Raw genomic sequence first — 20994 nt, 5'->3', positions numbered from 1 at the left:
AGTTTCAGCGAAAAAGTGATGAAAAATGAATGAAAAGTGATGAACGAGGCAGATAACACACCACAAAATAATTTTGAATTTAACAAAATAATATTCAAAACATATGCACAAGTAGCGTTAGGTCTGCAGTCTCTGAAAAAGACGGGGGAAAAGTACGTGAAACGATATATTGCTGATGTATTTCACTACATTATCTAGCAAAATAGGGGACTTCTATGAATTAATCTTCTTTAAATTAGTATTTATAATGGCCTCTATGGGAGTAACCGGTTGCAGTGATACATTTTTGAATATGCTGCAGGAATTTCAAATTATGACTCTGTCTGTTAGTCATATTCTCCGTTTGTACAATATTTACAACATGTTTGTCACCCCCCCATTTTATGACATGGTACCTTCCAAATGGGAAGGCGCCAACAGGGGTCAGTCAGCGGTCGGTTCAGTTGCAGCCGCTGTCTAGTGCTTTAGCTGTCTTCCATGTGCTGTCTGAAGTTAAAGCCGTTTCAAGTCCTCTAAAGTCGCAACGCCATGGATGAAGATGAAAGGGCTTTTTCCGGTATGGATCCTACAACAGTCGCAGTATTGAAAGGTAATGTTAATTTGCTTTTGCCTGTCTTTGCAAGTTAAGCTAATTGTGAAGTTGGCTAACAAGTGCTAACATGCTAATTTTAACAAACTGGTTTACTTGCTGAGCTTTTAACTTACATGTGGGCTATGAACAGTTAGTAACTACACTAACAGTCATGCCTTCAAAATGTATTGATAGTGTTTTATTGCCAGAAACCGTTTTAAGGTACAAAATGCAGGGAGTTAGCTTAGTTTAGCTTTGGCTTAATTTGTTGGTTTATGTTAGCATGACTCATGCACCGTTTTCCAAGAGACATGGCGGGAAGGTCTCAGACCGTCTGTGCAGTGGGGGTGGTGGGGGGGCATATTCGCGGGGCAATTGGAACACTGTACAATTAGCTATTTGGCACGCTTAGCATTTATTAATGTTCCAGCACGATCTGTGCATGCATATGTGTGTGCGCAAGAGAGAGACCTAGTCCAGCTGGGGAAGGGGCTGACTGAAGGAGATGAGAGATGGCGGCTGCCAAAGTCTCCTTAATTAATGGGAAACACTGGTTGATGTGTTAAAATCATTTCTGCCTTTAGTGGAAATGGCAGGCAGACTTGACCTTAATGTAGATACCTATTCCTGCTTGGATGTGTGCTTCTCTGCTGCCACCATCAGCACATTCTCACCCTTTGAAATACAGATTGTGACTTAACAACCAGTTTATTACATTACTGTATATTTACAGTGTATGAGTATGTGTTTTTCAGCTGCTAATATCAGCACAGACATGCTCCCAAGTCTTTCTAAGGAGGACCTGCGTGATCTCTTTCCAGGGCCTGAGCACTTTTTAAGAAGGAGAGCCATTTGGAGGATGACACATGGAGAAAATGAGGTGAATTTTAACATTGTGGAGATTTAATCATGCTGTGATTCATAATGTCAGTGAGGCATTGCCTTTTTGGTGTTGTTTTTTCTAGTGCACTGCTATTAACTTATAATTACTACAAGATAAATGTTTGGCTTTTTCAGGGTGAAGAGTCAGACCAGCTTCGACCAGGCACCTCCTCTGGGACTTTTGAACATGCCAGCTCCCGCTGCCCCACTATCCCAACCCTTTTGCCCACCCCTTCTTCCTCCTCCCCTCTTCCCCCCCCCCACTTCAAACCCAGGAGACCAAGATGTTACCAGCAGAGCTGTACAGCTTGTAAGTCCACAATATGTTGTATATACAGACACAGAGCTGGAGCAGTCAAGAACCACCTTTTTCGAAAAACAACGTGCTGGACAAGAAGGAGACTATACACTCTCCAAAGAGCTTCACTGTCGCTTGATAAGGAATACATTAACAAGCATGATTGCCATCAAGAGAGCTGCAGGGGATGACTTCCAATATCCATGCAGCCGTGAGCTAACTGTGATGGCTAAGCGTCTCATTGAGTACTACCCAATGCTGCGGGACAGGTCTGCAGCCAGTGGAGCTGAGTGGGTAGGAGGATATGCTTCATTTAGGATCAGTGCTTGTATGGTTTAATTTTATTTTGATTAATGTGATTTTTATACAATCTGTTTTGTGTTTTTGTCAGGAATCTGTGAAGAAGCAGCTTTTGAAAAGGATCCAGAATGTGACAACCCCCAAAAAGAAGCAGGGAGCAACTCCTTCAAGAAAGGCGACGGGGCATTAGCTTTGAGAGCAGCAGCAGCCAGGAGTCATGCACTGATGACACCGAGTCCAATGCTTCAACTTTAATCTTGGAAAGATCACCACAGTCGACAGGCAGTTCCCCAGAGGCTGAACAGGTGGATGGTAAGAGCACATATTGAGATTGTGTTTTGGTGTTTAAACTACTACTGGTACTGAAATTATTGAAATGATTGCCAGTTATCATTAATTATTAATTATTCATCAAGTAAGTAACTTTGGGTATTTGTTGTTGTTATGTTTCTTCAAACTGTAATGGTAGAAACAGTGGTTGTAAATTCATTTCAACAGGAGGGCCTGAAACAACTGACAGCCCACAGAGCCAGGCAAGACACTACAAAGTTCTGCAGGATCTATGCAAATCCAGGCCCAGACCCAAACAACAAGGATGTTGCCCAGCTGTTGGACCTTGAATACCAAGCAAGACGGGCTTATATTGACTCTGATGTTATGAAGGAGCAGGACAGGCCTACCAAGATTCTTCAAGCATATCCCTGCTTCAGAGAAGTGGATCATGTAAGCAAATCAAATCATTTTAAGTTTGTTTATGTTTATGTTGATTATAGTTGTACACATAGTAATTGTGGATACTGTTTCAAGGTTGCAGCAACATAGATGTTTTCACAGAACTTTGTGTGGGAAGATTCTGTTATAGTTTCGTCCTATTTGTTAAATTCATAAAGCAGTTTAGTCCACTTCCATCCAGAAACTGCTACAAATTAGAAGTTTTGTTAGATAGATTTTGATTGGAACGAAATTTTAAAAGATATTTTTCTACTTGTCTTTCTGTGGCAGATAATGGATGATCTGCAGCAGATCCTCAATCAAGGAAACTCCCACTTCATACCTGAACTGAAGAACCGCTGGGGGACCTTTTGTGAGAGGGCCCAGTTTTATGGAGTTTTCAAAAAAGTCATGAGGCCTCCGTTGGCGAATAAAGGTAATTACAGACTTAATAGAGAGTCCTTAATTGGTGGCAAAATGTGTTTGCTGTGGCATCCCTAAATCCCATGTTAGTGTAATGGGTTGTTTTTTTTGTTGTTGTTTTTTAAATAACTGACTTCTGTAAATAAAATGAGACTGTTTTGTTTTTCACAGTAAAGCAAACCATTGCCATGATGAAGGCTTTGCCTGACATGTTCCCATCACCTATTGCTCCACCCAAGAAGTTAGGACATGCAAGTGAGGGTATGTTTCACATCCTTGAGGTAAGAAATTTATGCATGTGTGACAGTATACAGTTTTTCTTGTGTTCCACTACTTGACCATAGTCTCTAAACAGTGAATTGTTTTGTGATCATTTTTCTTTTTGTGTTTCAGTCTGCGGAAGACCCCAACACTTTTCTTCAGGCAAGACCACCCTTCAGCCCTGTGGTCATTGTCTGCGAAACCAACTGCATACTGGCCATTGGAACCATGCCTGTGCTGATCTTCCCAAAAGAGGACATCTCTGACAGTGTGATGTATATCATGGCATGTTACTACACATTTCACCTCACATATCCCAAGTGCATAGCCACACTCCTCTCTGTGCTGCAGACAGAGGTCCTCATGGACACCATCCACGACCGAGACATGACTTCCTCATATAAAAAAGCTATGGCTGAGTGGAAGAAATGTATCACTGAGTAGAACATGAGTAATAAAGTTGATGCCCTGTTCCAGTAAGGTTTGCCTTGGATGATACAGTTTGTTGAGGTGCCACAGGAATTTGGCACTGTGTCAGATGTTTATATATTATTATGTATATTATTATACAGTTAACCTTTCAGTTTACCAGGCTTTTAATCTTGACCAGTGGCTATCATGTTTTGTTGTGCTCATGTGCATCTAAAATATAATAAAGAAGCATTTCATTTAACCAAGTCTGTGACATTTCTTATTCTAGTACTGTCAGGATCACTGATTATTAAGCATTAATATGATATATAAATTCCACGGCTTTTGCCTTATTTCAAGAATTTTAAGAAAATTATTCTACATAATGAGAAAAATATTGTTAACTGTATCAAGAAAAGTACAATAGTTTTTAGTATAACTTTGCTGGTTTCAAGAAATATAATGCCTAGTGCATGTCATTATTGCAAGATGATGGCACAAGCATTTTCTTAATTTAAGAACATTTAAAACATATTGAGAAAATAGCTCTCATATATTTCATTTTAATCAAGAAAAATGCAATTGTTATTAGTGAGAATACAATAATTTTGAGGTATTTGTGTGCTCATTGAGGTTAGATATTTTTTACTTGTTTTGGAAAGTCTTGACAAGTCAAATTTTCTTGTTCTGTTGGCAGATAATTTTGCTCATTTTAAGTAATATACACCTAATTTTTGTACTTTTTTTTCTTGTTTTTAAATGCTGGCTTTTTGCAGTGTGTGTGATGTCACGAGCTTTGCTCCACTGTGTCTGTAGCTCTCTCTACTCGTGGGACAGCCGTTTTCTTGAGGAAGAGGTGTTTCGGGATTGGATGTCTTCTCTTCTTCGGCTGACAGTAGTCATCTTGGGAGAAGTGAGCACTGCCCGACCCGATGGTCTGCAAGGCGCAGTGTCTGGACAGGAGTGTTAGCATCCATTTGTAGCACAACTAGCCACAACGTCAACATCTCGCCGTCCGACAAAGGCAGCCTGTGAAAGCTGTACGGGGTGTTGTGCGTCATCCCGTTCTTGCATTCAGGAAAAAGGCCCGTTTATTTGAGCACTCAAAAACTCCGGTAACACTCCAGGGGGTAGCACGTAAAAGACTCCGTCCCAAACTCTGACTCTTCTAGCTTAACACACACACTTCATACACACATACTCACTTACAGTACCCAGCGGGGCAGCCCTCCCCCTCTCTGCTCCAACACTGACTGACAGCTGACTCCACTCATTCACACTCACCACTGCTCCAGGGCCGCTACAATATGATATCTACAGAGACAGCACTGGTGATCTGAACCGGTCAGTGGCGAAAAAAAGCACTTTTATACGGGACGCATTTGCCCCCGTTCCCATTTTAGCTCGTTTCGTGCCTCAATACTGAACCAATTTTAGAATGAGTGGTACCCATGAATCATATGCACACATACACATGGGGAAATAGGGCCCAGGTTGAAAAATACCGAAGTTGTCCTTTAAGTGCATTGTGAATACTCATAAGAATAAAAAAGGTAAGTGCAGAGGAATAAATATTGAGTAGCAATAAACAGATAAAACAGCAAAATGAAAATCTGGTTAACAATTAAAATTAGTTTCAGAGTGTGGCCAGGTTAGTCTATGCAGTGTCAGTGAGCAGTCATACAGTAAATGTCTGTGCTGTATAAGCAATCAGTATAGCATAAGGCTGACATAACAGCTGGAAAAGCTATATTGTACATGTTTTTTTTATGTCATAAAAACACAAGTATTTTTTTTGTAGTTTTATTTTAATTTTTTATACTATGTTTATGTTTTTTGATTGTTGCAATACTTTGTCTTCAATTTTATTTCCTCTTTATATGATTATTGTATGCAAATTTCTTGTGAGTAAAGGCCTACTTGCTAATAAACCTTATTCTGATTCTAACTGCCACAACCATATGGAAAATAACTAGTGATTCGTCGGTTAGCTCGATGCAAAGACATAATGAGAATTAGTATTAATGTGCTAACCAAAGTTAGCATCACGTTTGTGATAATATTATCATAGCAGATTATCCATTTTACTTAATGTTATGAACATAAAATGATATGTGTGCTCATACTGACTGGCATAAGTTATTGTTACTGGCCTAAGGATGCCAACACTCTTTATAGATAAGCCATAAAGGTATAGAACAATAGATGTAGACATTACATACAAAAGACATTTGAAAATAAAGAGTATAAAGTTTAGGATGATTTTATGGCCTCCTGTGGTGAAGACTGCAGACTGCAACAAGCTTAAATTTTGCCTGATTAGAATTCCGTCCTTGTTCAGTGTTCATGAGGTTTTTACTGCTCCAGAGCAGGTTAACTTTAGGCTATCCGCAGTGATAGTGCTGCTGCTTTTACACTCTGATTTCATCACTGCAGCTCGGAATAATCTGAGACACCTGTGTGATGAGAACTAGGATAAAACAGATGATATTTTATAAGTAAAATAATCCACACACTGTTAATTGTCGCCCATTATTATAAACACCACATTTTGGTAGGATAGGCCTTTTACTCACCACAACTGCAGAGGCTCCCAGCTTCATTTGAAACAAACTACATTATAGACGGTCTGTTATTTATTAATCCCTCTGTGTGTTTATATATTTACTTTTTATCCGCTCCGTTGTCTTTGTAAAGTTAACATATCGTACCGTCATTTCAAACTCAACACTTCTTTCAAATTAAAAGCCCCTTATAACCTCGGCTAGAGAATCCCTCTATTTTCTAAGTAGGCTTTTATTCTGAAACATTTGTCAGAACTTCCTGTGGAAGATACAGTAGCTTGATAGTTTACATATGGCGCTTCAAATGTAACTCCTGCCATCTGTTGATGCTTTTAGGTGACTACAACAACATGTCGGCTGGCACATGAACAGACATAATAGTGAAATAAAAATAGGACAAGAATAACCCGATGACATCACACACGCCGTGAAAGACGACCAGGGATAATTGGTGAGTACCAGCGTGTAGCGTGTACCAGGCATAATGCAAGTCCTGAGTCTGAAATATGTCTGTCAGCGAGTCCTACTCCACCTATTTAGACTCCACCATAGACAACGGTAGCATTTCTCCAACCACGTAGCGTTATCTCCGTTATTAGAACCAAACGACAGCCGTTGCTGTTTCGGAGCTGAAGGACCAGCGTTCTAAAAGTAACGGAAGTAACTGATGTCTTGTTTGAAAATGTACTTAAGTATTTGATTACTCAAACAGCAAACTAACACGTTAGGTTACTCGTTACTGCAAAAAGTAATCAAAGTACTCTAATGCGTTATACCCAACTCTGGTGATGACACAGTTCAAATTAATGTTTGTAGTAAGATGACATGATAGAAACAGTCTGAATAAATAAAGTGTGAACACTATAAATAATAGCTCCTTCAGTGACAGTCTTCAGCATCCATGGTGTGTGAAGGAGAGACTTAGGAGAATAGAGATCCACTGCTCCCAGTAAAAACACCAAAACTGAGTCATATTTATGTAATAGATATTGGATGTCAGTGCAACATTTTGCATACAGTTGTATTATAATGATTTTGGAGCATTTACATTTTTGTTGATTTATTTTATTTATGTTTAACATGATGAAGCTGACTAACGTGTTGACATTATGGCTGTTCTTTAGCCTATATACATTCAGATGTTGTTTAATGAATTACACAATTGTAAAACATACAGTATGTTTTCCTCAGGCTACAACAATCAAAATCTATGACTGTTGCATCTCAGATTGTCCCACTGTTCACATTTCTTGCATCAATATATTTTTTGTCAGATGACAAGTAGTAGAGAGACTGGAGGAGATGGAGGAGGAGAGGCAGGAAGAGAGACAGAAGGAAATGGAAGAGAGACAGAAGGAAATGGAAGAGACAGGAGGAGATAGAGGAGAGACAGGAGCCTCACAGGTGAGATTGAATCGTGAAGGATATATGTTGATAGTGAGATTCAGCATTGTGACTAGGGGTAAGTAAAAATATTGATTCATGCATAATATAAGTTTTTACCCCATATCAATATCAATTTGGATCACTATTGCCAATCCAACTGTAGACCGCAGGCTGGTACTGAAGTTACGTCCCTTCGGAGTATACTGTTATTTTTATTATTATAGTTTACCCTGGGAAGCACATACGGACAGATGTGATGAAGTTATCAGTGTATATTCATGTAACTGATAACATTAGAGAATGCATAAACCAAGACATTCTTGTATTTAGTGTAGATATCTAAATATGCATTATAAAGCAGTGATCAGTTTCACATGACTTGAAACTGCATCAAAAAATCATCAACGTACAGGTCGCAGCCATGGAGCACTTTTACGTCCCTACCAATGTGAAAATCAAACCTACGCCCTTGCATTGCAGAAACACAGAGAACTGCTGTTTATTACAGCTTTGCTTTATTTCCTGTAACTCTAGCCATCAGTTCCATTCAGGATAACATTCAGGGCTCTAGTTTCCCGGCGCAGCGCAGGGTGGCGAACCCTGCACAGAGCTGGTTTCGAGCAGCGCAACCCGAGGTGCGCTCAGTTTGGTAGTTTGGCAGACTGAGGTGCGCTGAGATGGGTGTGGCGGTGCAGCAGGGGGAGGTGTTGACATTTCCAGCTTGGCGCAGTGACAGTTTCGTGCCAAAAGGCTTCGCCGAAGGTGCACTAAAAGCTCGCCAGCTGAAACCAGGTCTACTGTCAGCGCAGGGGGAGCGCAGCCGGTGTAAGCCGAAGTTTGGCTGACCAGCGGACAGTGCGCACATGTCACCAAAACCTCACAGGCAGGTTTCCAGAATATCAGGCACATTAACAATGCAATAAATACCAAAAAAAAAAACACTATTCAATGCAACTATCTGCAATCAGCACATATCTGTATCATGTATCTCTATATCGACTGTCCCGTCACATCTGATGTCAGATCAAAGGGGATTGGCACCGTTTGGCACGTTTGGCACGCGTAATGGAAACCCAACCTGATTTGATTAACAAAACTAATGAGTTCACATCCCTCTCAGCCAACCACAAACAGCCACAGCATCAGATAGGGAGTATATATTCAGCATCTGTCATCTTAGAAAAGTCAAAAGAAAAGAGAGAGCCCGCATGCACGAGAGAAATGCAACATTGATTTACAATTGTGGTGATCTCCTTCCAGGCTACCTTTGCATCATCAGCCCGTGGAGGTCTACTCGCAGTTCCGTATATTCGGACACTGTGAGCTTGGACCTCCCGGACCAAAACATCAGTTTCCTCCTGGGAGAAGTTTGGCCGTCTGATGCTGCTGCTCTCTTCTGCCATGGCGAATTGAGTAAACTCTCATTATGCCTTCGCGCAGCGCATTTAAGGGCAAGGAGAGGGGCTCATTTGACTGGTGTGATGTGAATTGGCTGTGTAAAACCCACTCCACGCCTTCTCTCCTCCCTCTTTCTGACTTGCACAGGTAGGAGGGACAGAGGTGGGAAAGAGGAGTAGCTGCGCCAGGCGCACGGTGTGCCAAACTTGCAAAATCCACCTGGCCACACCCAGTTGGCGAAATGCAGGTGCGCTGCGCCCCCGCCTCGCCCAGTCTGCGAAACTAGAGCCCTCAGTATAATATTAGCTCTACATAGGACTGCATTAAAGTTACCTTTCCACGCTTAATTACCTGGGTTATTGAAATGTTTCAGCTTCTGTCTATGCACAGTGGCTTTCTAATTCATTCTTTCAGTCAATTCAGAGCTCAATTTGCAACAAAGTTAAAAACAAATGAGCTGACCTGTAACATTAAATTCTGGTTAAAGAAAAAGTTCATCTCTGTTCTGAGTTTGTGACACCACAGAAAATGTGCTATTAACCATCTGACCAAATTTGAATGTTCAAAGAAGTCGCCATTTAGGCTTTATAAAGGTAGGTTTCAGTGTTGTAAAAAAACAATGCCATCTTTCTGCCCTGAAATGCTAGGTGCGTGTGTGCTAAAGGCCAGTGGTCCAATATTGCAGCGACATTGACAGTTTTCAGTAACAAGCTGACGCAGTCATTTATGTTTGACAAAGTGATAAAGCAAGGTTCTGAGGAAGTTATTAATAACTTACAGAAACATTGCGTGCAATAGTCCACCTTCCACCATCTCTTGCCCTCTCTCTGTCACACACAAGCCCTTTTTTCACAGAGACCATACAACCGTGCTGCTAGGAAGCCCCTTCTTCATGTCACCTTTGCATTTTTACACAGTACCAAATGACAGCAGCATCACGTCAATCCCATGTGTGATTATAGACAGCATGCCGGCATTGCTGAATCAAGAGAGGCACAATGGGCGTGACATGAAGCACAACAGTGTTGTTGTTTAGCTGTAAAATGAAGAGGTTTGTGACCCAGCCGGTGGGCAGTGCTTCGTTTTGCTTACAAACTTTATCATTTTACAGCTAAACAGTATGTTTCTGGAAGCATTTGAGGAGCGAAATAGGCAATGCAGTAACGAAATAGGCAATGCAGTAACAGAATCTTGATAATTATGTGATCAGTGCTGCTTTCTTTGACAGTGACTGCAGTGCCTGCAGTGCCCATTAGGTTCGAGTCACACAGCCAAGCATGCTGTTTTCTAAAAAGTAAATACCTGGTAAGCAGAAGGTCATTTAGCAACACTAACTGCTGTTCTCGAGGTATTTCCAGAATCCTAGAAGAGTCTTACACTGAAATGGATAAAACATATTCCATCTGATGTACAATTAAATAAAAAAAAGATTTTAACCTGACTATAGACCATACACTGTATAAAAATAATGGACGTAGCTATTGTGACTTTACCCATTGGTTTGTGGGCAGCTGTTTTGAAGCTTCGAGTTCAGTTGCCATGTTGTTGTTTTTTTGCGCCAGGAGTGACCACGTTTGGATCAGAAGGTGGAGCTTTGAAGGAGTGAGGGGTGGATCTGAATCATAAACTGTAGCAACAGCCTATCACTCAAGTGGCTCCACTCTTAAATATGCTTTATTCTAAACCTTAATAAAATATAAATGGGTGAGTTATATAAAAATTTAGCCCCCTGTATACTTGTCATGAAGGGGGAAAGTAGCTATAAAGACCAAAAGAGTTTTTTGTACCATAAACATGTTTATTTCTGCTGTAAAGGTGGGGTCTGGTATGAAATTATGAAATAATAGCAAGTAACATTAATATAATTTTTTTTCTTTTTAAGGCTGTAAGGGATGTGAGGTGAAGACGCTGCATGAGGGGAAAGGGATGTGTGTGCCAAAGTTCTAAGAACAACAGGATGTTAGTCATTGTAGCTGAGTGTGTTTATCATTGACTCACAACTCAGGTTATTAAAGCCCCATCTCCATTAAACACTTTCGGTATGGTACCTTTGGAACCAAAAGTACTCTGCAGACATGGTACCTAGACCCTAGGGTTTCCACCGCAAACATTACCCTTAAATGTGGGCGGGTTGTTGTCACTCACTGCTCCGTCCAGCACTCACTGCATTTCCTTATCACCAGTGACACAAATGGAAGTCTGCGCCTCATTTATCATTTGCAGAATGGGGTTGCACACCAATATTTTCAGAACAAAATAAATAGGCCGCAGTGAGAGTCTCTCTTTACACGATATTTAAAAATTCGAGTTTGTGCATTTAGTCCATCTCAGGCAAGCTTGGGGATTTAGTGTTTTGTAGCCCGCAGAAACAACTCTCCTCATCACTTTTTTTTTTTCTCTGAGTGAGGGTTACAATATATCTAGTACACATAATCTAGCCGAAATAAATATAATTAAGTTCCATTTCCACTGAGCAATATGATACAGTACAGTTCAGTCTGGTACACTTTTTTTTCCGTTTCCACTGTGAAAAGTTGTGGATGGTACCAATGGAACCGTTTCGAACTGTTCCCATTTTTGGTAACCCTTCTGTTGAGGTACCTAGCTCACAGATCACAGACCTAAAAGGTGGAGCTGTGAACACTGTAGTGCATTCATTGGTCAATAGCGGATGATCACTCTGCTCAGGGCTGAGCTGTTGCTGGTTTTGAGGCTCATGGAATCACTATACATACCGTGGAGAGTTTTATTAGCATACTGTAACTATGAAAATAAAGGATCTTTTCCTGCCTCTTGCAGCAGCTGTAGTCTGAGAAAAAAATAACTGAATGCACTGGGCCCACTGCCAGCAACTTTTAAGGTGGAGCGTTTACTTGTAATGTTACCTAATGTAAGGTGACGACATGAATCAATCAACACACCTTAAATAGTCCATATGACAACTCTGACCATGACTTTAGTTTTTCTATGACATACACTTTTAGTAATGAGTGGATCTTTAAGTGTTTAAGTGACTTAAAAACCCTAACCACCTGATTACTGCAATTTGGATCAAAATCAAGCTTCATCTTTTGGTCATAACTCCTCTTGTCAAATATGAACATACAGACATACCAGCTCAGTGGCCTTATGGTAGAGTGTCCGCCCTGAGACTGGGAGGTCGTGGGTTCGATCCCCGGCCGGGTCATACCAAAGACTATAAAAATGGGACCCATTGCCACCCTGCTTGGCACTCAGCATCAGGGGTTGGAATTGGGGGGTTAGATCACCACATGATTCCCGAGCGCGGCACCGCTGCTGCTCACCGCTCCCTCAGGGGATGGGTCAAATGCGGAGAACAAATTTCACACATTCAGGTGTGTGACAATCAGTGGAACTTTACCTTTACCTTTACTTTACTTTATGATAAACATACTTTAAGATACAGCACAACTTCCACGTTCTGAGGATGTTGCTATCTCCCTATAGGTGTTGATATTGTCAGACCTTGAAAAGCCCTTATTTATCAACACATTTTGATTCAGCTCTAACCAAATTTGACCAGGGACATACAGTGGCACGCAAAGTTTGCGCACCCCTGGTCAGAATTCCATTTACTGTGAATAGTTACTTAAGTACAAGATGAATTGATCTCCAAAAGGCATGGAGTCAAAGACACATTTCTTCAATATTTTAAGCAAGATTACCTTTACTAAAAGAGGAAAAGGGCCCGAAGCACAGGTTTGGGCACCCTGCATGGTCAGTACATAGTTGCACCCCCTTTGGCAAGTATCACTAGTACTACTATCACTACTAAATACTTTTGTAACCAGCTAAGAGTCTTTCAATTCTTGTTTCACACATTTTTCCTGCAAAAGGCTTCTAGCTCCGAGATTCCTGGGCTGTCGTGCATGCGCTGCTCTTTTGAGGTCTATCCACATACAGTACAGGCCAAAAGTTTGGACACACCTTCTCATTCAATGCCTTTTCTTTATTTTCATGACTATTTACATTGTAGATTCTCACTGAAGGCATCAAAACTATGAATGAACACATGTGGAGTTATGTACTTAACAAAAAAAGGTGAAATAACTGAAAACATGTTTTATATTCTAGTTTCTTCAAAATAGCCACCCTTTGCTCTGATTACTGCTTTGCACACTCTTGGCATTCTCTCCATGAGCTTCAAGAGGTAGTCACCTGAAATGGTTTTCCAACAGTCTTGAAGGAGTTCCCAGAGGTGTTTAGCACTTGTTGGCCCCTTTGCCTTCACTCTGCGGTCCAGCTCACCCCAAACCATCTCGATTGGGTTCAGGTCCGGTGACTGTGGAGGCCAGGTCATCTGCCGCAGCACTCCATCACTCTCCTTCTTGGTCAAATAGCCCTTACACAGCCTGGAGGTGTGTTTGGGGTCATTGTCCTGTTGAAAAATAAATGATCGTCCAACTAAACGCAAACCGGATGGGATGGCATGTCGCTGCAGGATGCTGTGGTAGCCATGCTGGTTCAGTGTGCCTTCAATTTTGAATAAATCCCCAACAGTGTCACCAGCAAAACACCCCCACACCATCACACCTCCTCCTCCATGCTTCACAGTGGGAACCAGGCATGTGGAATCCATCCGTTCACCTTTTCTGCGTCTCACAAAGACACGGCGGTTGGAACCAAAGATCTCAAATTTGGACTCATCAGACCAAAGCACAGATTTCCACTGGTCTAATGTCCATTCCTTGTGTTTCTTGGCCCAAACAAATCTCTTCTGCTTGTTGCCTCTCCTTAGCAGTGGTTTCCTAGCAGCTATTTGACCATGAAGGCCTGATTGGCACAGTCTCCTCTTAACAGTTGTTCTAGAGATGGGTCTGCTGCTAGAACTCTGTGTGGCATTCATCTGGTCTCTGATCTGAGCTGCTGTTAACTTGCCATTTCTGAGGCTGGTGACTCGGATGAACTTATCCTCAGAAGCAGAGGTGACTCTTGGTCTTCCTTTCCTGGGTCGGTCCTCATGTGTGCCAGTTTCGTTGTAGCGCTTGATGGTTTTTGCGACTCCACTTGGGGACACATTTAAAGTTTTTGCAATTTTCCGGACTGACTGACCTTCATTTCTTAAAGTAATGATGGCCACTCGTTTTTTTCTTAGTTAGCTGATTGGTTCTTGCCATAATATGAATTTTAACAGTTGTCCAATAGGGCTGTCGGCTGTGTATTAACCTGACTTCTGCACAACACAACTGATGGTCCCAACCCCATTGATAAAGCAAGAAATTCCACTAATTAACCCTGATAAGGCACACCTGTGAAGTGGAAACCATTTCAGGTGACTACCTCTTGAAGCTCATGGAGAGAATGCCAAGAGTGTGCAAAGCAGTAATCAGAGCAAAGGGTGGCTATTTTGAAGAAACTAGAATATAAAACATGTTTTCAGTTATTTCACCTTTTTTTGTTAAGTACATAACTCCACGTGTTCATTCATAGTTTTGATGCCTTCAGTGAGAATTTACAATGTAAATAGTCATGAAAATAAAAAAAAACGCATTGAATGAGAAGGTGTGTCCAAACTTTTGGCCTGTACTGTACTTCTTTATGATGTTTAGGTCTGGGGACTGTGAGGGCCATGGCAAAACCTTCAGCTTGCTCCTCTTGAGGTAGTTCATTGTGGATTTTGAGGTGTGTTTAGGATCATTGTTCTGTTGTAGAAGCAATCTTCTCATCATTGCCAGCTTTTTTATGGTTGGTGTGATGTTTGCTTCCAGAATTTGTTGTAATTGAACTGAATCCATTCTTCCCTCTACCTGTGAAATGTTCCCTGTGCCACTGGCTACAATACAAGCCCAAAGCATGATTGATCCACCCCGTGTTTAACAGTTGGACAGGTGTTCTTGTCATGAAATTCTGCACATTTTTTCTCCAAACATACCTGCTGCTCCCTTGTTCATTGCAAAAGGTTTGATTTTAACTCCATCAGTCAACAGAACTTTTTTTCCAAAAAGCATCAGACTTGTTTAGATGCTCCTTTGCAAACTTCTGACACTGAAATTTGTTTTGAGGACACAGGAAAGGTTTTCTCCTAATTACTGTTCCATGAATATCTTATTTGTGCAGGTGTCGCTGTACAGTAGAACAGTGCACCACCACTCCAGAGTCTGATAAATATTCCTGCAGGTCTTTTGCAGTTAAATAGGGGTTTTGATTTACTTTTCTAGCTATCCCATGAGCAGCTCTCTCAGAAAGGTTTCTTGGTCTTCCAGACCTCAACTTGACCTCCACAGTTCCTGTTAACTGCGGTTGCTTTATTACATTAAAAACTGAGGAAAAAGCTACCTGAAAACACTTTGTTATCTTTTTATAGCCTTCTCCTGTTTTGTTGGCATCAGTTATTTTAATTTTCAGAGTGCTAGGCAGCTGTTTAGAGGAGCCCATGGCTGCTGATATTTGGGATTAGGTTTTAGAAGTCAGAATATTTATAAAGCTTTAAAACTTGCATCATCTGGCCTTTCCTAATGATGATTGTGAACAAGCCATAGCCCTAACAAGCCAATTATGGCCTGAGACCCTGGTAAAAGTTGTCTGAGAACTCAAATGTCTTGGGGTTCCCAAACAATTGCATGGTGCTCTTCTCCTTTTTTTCACTCCAAAATTGCACAAAACAAAATTAATATGCTAATCTTGCTTAAAATGTTGAAAAGCATGTTTCACTGTATGTGCCACTGTATATACAAGTAGTTAAAATCATGATTAGTCAGTAGTGAACATTCAGTGTTCATGTATAGTGAGAAACACCCACATGCTTGGACAAATACAAGATTTCTTCAAACAGTGGTTCTACAGCACCCCAATATCACCTTTACAAGTGCAAAGAAAAATACGTTTGCAAGAAAATGAGTGGTAAAACAACCTTTTAATACTAAAATGTAGTGGAAATAAAGTTTCCATTGATGCCTCACTTTAAATGAAATGTTACTGTGAACATGAAAGTTTAATTTGATACAGATTAAAGTCACAATAAAAATATTGTAAACACCTGCTTTAAAATTCAGTTCTAACCATCAGATGAGAGCTATGAGTCTTTTTTATTATTATGAAGATGGAAATGGGTTTGAGCCTTTCTCCTGCACCTCTATAGTTCATGAAGTAATTTAATATAAAATAAGAAGGAATCATAGCTTTCATCTCTCAACCCAACTCTTTGCCTGTTGTGTGTTTTGTGGTTTACTATGCTGTTCTTATATTGTTCTTTTCTGTGTATTTGATTTTCTTTTGTTGGCATTATTGATTTTGTGTTTGATACCAACCTGCCAATGGGACTGGAGATGGAAATTAGCCACCTGGCTATAATCTCGTGCATTTACATGTAAATGTCCATTAATGTATATTGTCCCATTTTCTTAAAAAATAAATGAATGTCAAATCTCAAAAATCTGGTTGGTTTTACCATGGAGCAAGTGTTGTTCTTGTTTCATTTAGTGAACATCATTGCCACTGCAAGCAACAAACACATTGTTAGTGCTGCCTCTAGTCCATCCTTAAAGGACAACTTCAGTATTTTTCAACCTGGGCCCTATTTCCCCATGTGTATGTGTGCGTATGATTCATGGGTACAACTTGTTCTAAAATTGGTTCAGTATTGAGGGAGGCGGATGCAACCGGAGCCGCAAAACGAGCTAAAACGGTAACGGGGGCAAATATGTCCCGTATAAGTTTGCACATTAAAAGTGCTTTTTTTCGCCACTGACCGGTTCAGATCACCAGTGTTATGAGTACTATGAGTGGAGTCAGCTGTCAGTCAGTGTTGGAGCAGAGAGGGGGAGGGCTGCCCCGCTGGGTACTGTAAGTGAGTATGTGTGTATGAAGTGTGTGTTTTTTCGCCACTGACCAGTTCAGATCGCCAGTGCTATCTCTGTAAATAGCATACTAACTTAGCCTTTCCCTTACCTCTGGGCTGTGTGATTTCACGAGCTTTGCTCCACTGTGTCTGTAGCTCTCTCTACTCGTGCGACAGCTGTTTTCTTGAGGAAGAGGTGTTTCGGGATTGGATGTCTTCTCTTCTTCGGCTGGCAGTAGTCATCTTGGGAGAAGTGAGCACTGCAGACCCGATGGTCTGCAAGGCGCAGTGTCTGGACAGGAGTGTTAGCATCCATTGGTAGCACAACTAGCCACAACTTCAGCATCTCGCCGTCCGACAAAGGCAGCCTGTGAAAGCTGTACGGGGTGTTGCGCGACATCCCGTTCTTGCGTTCGGGAAAAAGGCCCGTTTATTTGAGCACTCCAAAAACTCCGGTAACACTCCAGGGGGTAGCACGTAAAAGACTCCGTCCCAAACTCTGACTCTTCTAGCGTAACACACACACTTCATACACACATACTCACTTACAGTACCCAGCGGGGCAGTCCCCCCTCTCTCTGCTCCAACACTGACTGACAGCTGACTCCACTGATTCACAGTCACCACTGCCCCAGGGCCGCTACAAGAGATAGCACTGGCGATCTGAACCGGTCAGTGGCGAAAAAAAGCACTTTTATACGGGACGCATTTGCCTCCGTTACCGTTTTAGCTCGTTTCGCGCCTCAATACTGAACCAATTTTAAAACGAGTGGTACCCATGAATCATACGCACACATACACATGGGGAAATAGGGCCCAGGTTGAAAAATACTGAAGTTTATTTACTTTAATTACCAACACAGAGAAGCTGGACAATTAAAAGAATGTCTGCCAGAGGAAGGAGGCTTATAGTCTGACTGCAAAAGGTTGTAGAATTCAGTTCATAGCTGTTATTTCATTGCTGTCAACTGAATGTAACTTACGCTGTCAATGCTAAATGTTAGGTGTAGTAATAAGGAAGGTTATGGTATGCTTGAGGAAGATACAGTTTAATCTGTATTTTACAGGCATCTAAGCAGTAGCAAAGAATGGGTGCAATGCAAGTGCTGCAATGAGTTAGCAACAATTTAAAATTAATGAATACACAAGTAATTAGGATTCTAAGAGGGGGAAAGGGCACTAATAAAAAGTAGTAATAATCCATTTCACTGTAACATGTCAAATTAAGCAGGAGAATTGAGAAAAGCAGTTACAGTAAAAGCAACGTATGTTTCTGCCTGTTTTTATGCCCATTTTCAATTTGTGAAAAAAGGTGGAAACACTGGATATTTGAAACCAAAGTCGAATTATAATTATTAGATTATTACAAAAACTTTATGACGGTTACTTATCGTAGGTGGAAATGTTGGTGTATTGATAAGAGCAAAATGCAATGGAAACAGGTCAGGTTAAATAACGATGTATGTGGAAAGATGTAAGGTAGTGTTATGTTTCACTGGTGCTCTTTTAAATATGTCTTTATCTTTAAAGGCACCCAACTGCAGAATTTGCACCACCAACTGTAAATGTTCTGGAAAATTCCATGAACAGCTTTCTCTTTGACTTTAACTCATGAAGTCCCAGAGTGACACATACTTAACATCCTGGTGGATCATGTGACAGGTCATGTGATTTGGTCTTCCCACAACAACATTTCCAAGGTGTCTGTGTGCCAGGTTACCACTAGGGGCAGAGCTAGCTAAATTTAAAAAGCTTGTTTTTGGTTGCCAAAGGTAAGATTCAAACCATTTAAGAATTGTAATGCTTATATAACAAGTCCTTTATTACATTTAACCTGTTGTGAACACATTTCATGAACAAATTGATATAAAACAAGTCAGGTAAATATTGTTGTGACATATATGTCACATCGGACCTTTAACCTTAAAATTGTCATGGAAAACCTACTGTGACATATATGTCACAATAAGAATTTTTTTTTGTGATCTGCTCAGTTAACTTAACTTTTTCAATGATATTTAGTTAATACATTTTATATTGTTCAATTCAAAGCATATTAAAACAAATGTAAACAAAAAATCACATTATATGAATCCAATTATTAACAAAATATATGAGGAAACCATTTTTACCCATCAGTGAATAAAAAAACAGACCCTATATCACTTTGTTCTACCCTATATCATTTGAAAATTTAATGAAAATAATAAATAATAAAAATTGAAAACAATAATTGAAAATTGAAATTTAATTTTATCTGCATTACGGATAAGAAGCGATACAGTGTTCAGGATGCACTGACAGTCATCCAGGGAGACGACAGTGACTTTGAGGGATGTGAAAGTAGCTCAGATGACGACCTTGAAGACCCTGATTACACTCCCAGCAACAAAGACATGGAGAATGACAAGTCAAGTGAGTCTAGTGATTCAGACTGCAGTCAGTCAGGTGATTTAGATGAAGTACCTCAACAAAGATGAACCCTGGACAGCAAAATACAACTACCCAGTAAGAGTTTTTATTTTTATTCAATTTGCAAATTTTTGCAAATGTATTCATTTGTGTGTTGTAAAACAAATATGAAAAGAAAATGTTGTTGTTAAACCTAAGAGGTAAAGTTAGAATCTTTGTTACCAAACAGAAAAACATGACCAGAAAAAGACTGTAGCTCAGTTTTTTTACAGCTACAATGGCTTGTTGAGAAGACCTCCAATATGATGAGGCAGTCTTTTTTTTAATTCAATTTGCAAATTTTTGTATTGTGAAATAAATCAAAATTTTGTTGTTAAAGATTTTGTTGTTAAACCTAAGAGGTAAAGTTATAATATTGTGGAAACACAAATAAAAAGACAAAGCTTTGTTATCAAACCAAAAAAGACTAAGGCTGATTAATTTTCAAAAGAGGAATGAATTTACCATTAACACCCATTGACAGATCTTTGACACTAATGAGTGTTATTTGGAGAAAAATGTCAGAAATGTGTTCTATATGGTCTATTTAGTCTATTTTATGTCCCCCATAATTTTCCTTGATGGATAAATTATCCAGGTTCTTAACGCCCAATGTGACATATATGTAACATTACAGATCTCTGACAGTGAGGGGTGGTATTTTGAAAAAAATGTCAGAAATATGTTCTATGTGGTCTATTTAGTCTGTTTTATGCCCCCCATAATTTTCCTTTAAGGAGAAATTGGTCCAGGTTCTTATGGGCTAATATTTACATTTAAGTAGTGGATGGCAGCATTGACTTTTACACCTATGTTAGATTTAGTCTTAGTCTTGAGATGAAAATGCTTATTAGTTTTAGTCACATTGTAGTCATTTTTATCCTTCATAATTTTAGTCGACGGAAATTCAAAACATTTTAGTCAAATTTTAGTCATTATGTTTTCTAAATGTCATTAAACTAATCCAGTGAGGCTAATTCATATATCAGAAATTAGAATCAAGATGATAGGTTGTATAAAAATTTCATTAGACATTTTTTTTTTCTACAGCTACAAATAATTTCTACACACTTATAAACTGTCATTTCTCCAGCCATTTTTGTCAGGCTTAAGGGGTGATTTACAAGCACACACTTACTGATCATCATTTAAAAAGCTCAACATCTCTCTACTTATGGCCTCAAAAACTTTGACACCACAAGTAACTAATCTGACACAACTAGCATTTGTACCCAGGTTCACTGTAAACTCTGACTTGTCAATCTCAATGTTAAGAAGCAGAGAAATAACTGCAACATTTTAGTCTGGAGGTTTAAACTTGGCACAGTGCTTTAGTGGTTAGCACTGTCGCCTCACAGAAAGAGGGTTCCTGGTTCAGGAGGGAGCCCTTCTGTGTGGAGTTTGCATGATCTCCCCGAGGGGTTTTCTCCAGGTACTCCCACAGTCCTGATGTGAATGTGAGTGTGAATGGTTGTCTGTCTCTATGTGTTAGCCCTGTGATAGTCTGGCGACATGTCAGGGTGTACCCTGCCTCTCGCCC

At 40.2% G+C, this 20994-nt stretch overlaps 1 protein-coding gene and 1 pseudogene across 5 annotated transcripts in view; both read left to right on the top strand.

The window, feature by feature from the left end:
* Positions 1–20994, top strand: part of LOC144463793 (uncharacterized) — a 127062-nt gene that overhangs the window by 95727 nt on the left and 10341 nt on the right. The gene's annotated exons all lie outside the window — the stretch shown is intronic.
* Positions 529–3890, top strand: LOC144462472 (uncharacterized; annotated as a pseudogene).

The sequence above is a fragment of the Epinephelus lanceolatus genome, chromosome 1, assembly GCF_041903045.1.
Source record: "Epinephelus lanceolatus isolate andai-2023 chromosome 1, ASM4190304v1, whole genome shotgun sequence".
Lineage (NCBI taxonomy): Eukaryota > Metazoa > Chordata > Actinopteri > Perciformes > Serranidae > Epinephelus > Epinephelus lanceolatus.
Note: the sequence above shows the minus strand (reverse complement) of the source record. Positions and strands in the feature narration are given on the sequence as shown.